Genomic DNA, 626 nt, shown 5'->3' with positions numbered 1-626 from the left:
TCAAATGAGTTGGAAGAATTGAGTGAAATCCAGGTTAGTCGGGAAGTGGTGTAGGGTAAATTGAATAGATTAAAGGCCGATAAATCCGCAGGGCCAGATAGGCTGCATCCCAGAGTACTTATAGAAGTAGCTTCAGAAATAGTGGATGCATTAGTGATAATTTTTCAAAACTCTTTAGATTCTGGAGTGGTTCCTGAAGATTGGAGGGTAGCTAACGTAACCCCACTGTTTAAGATGGGAGGGAGAGTGAAAACAGTGAATTACAGACTAGTTATTCTAACATCGGTAGTGGAGAAACTGCTAGAGTCAGTTATTAAAGATGGGATAGCAGCACATTTGGAAAGTGGTGAAAATCATTGGACAAAGTCAGCATGGATTTACGAAAGGTAAATCATGTCTGACGTATCTTATAGAATTTTTCGAGGATGTAACTAGTAGAGTGGATAAGGGAGAACCAGTGGATGTGTTGTATCTGGATTTTCAGGAGGCTTTCGACCAGGTCCCACATAAGAGATTAGTATACAAACTTAAAGCACACGGTATTGGGGTTTCAGTATTGATGTGGATAGAGAACTGTCTGGCAAACAGGAAGCAAAGAGTAGGAGTAAACGAAGGTACACAAAGCG

The sequence above is a fragment of the Amblyraja radiata genome, chromosome 38, assembly GCF_010909765.2.
Source record: "Amblyraja radiata isolate CabotCenter1 chromosome 38, sAmbRad1.1.pri, whole genome shotgun sequence".
In the NCBI taxonomy this organism is placed as follows: domain Eukaryota; kingdom Metazoa; phylum Chordata; class Chondrichthyes; order Rajiformes; family Rajidae; genus Amblyraja; species Amblyraja radiata.
Note: the sequence above shows the minus strand (reverse complement) of the source record.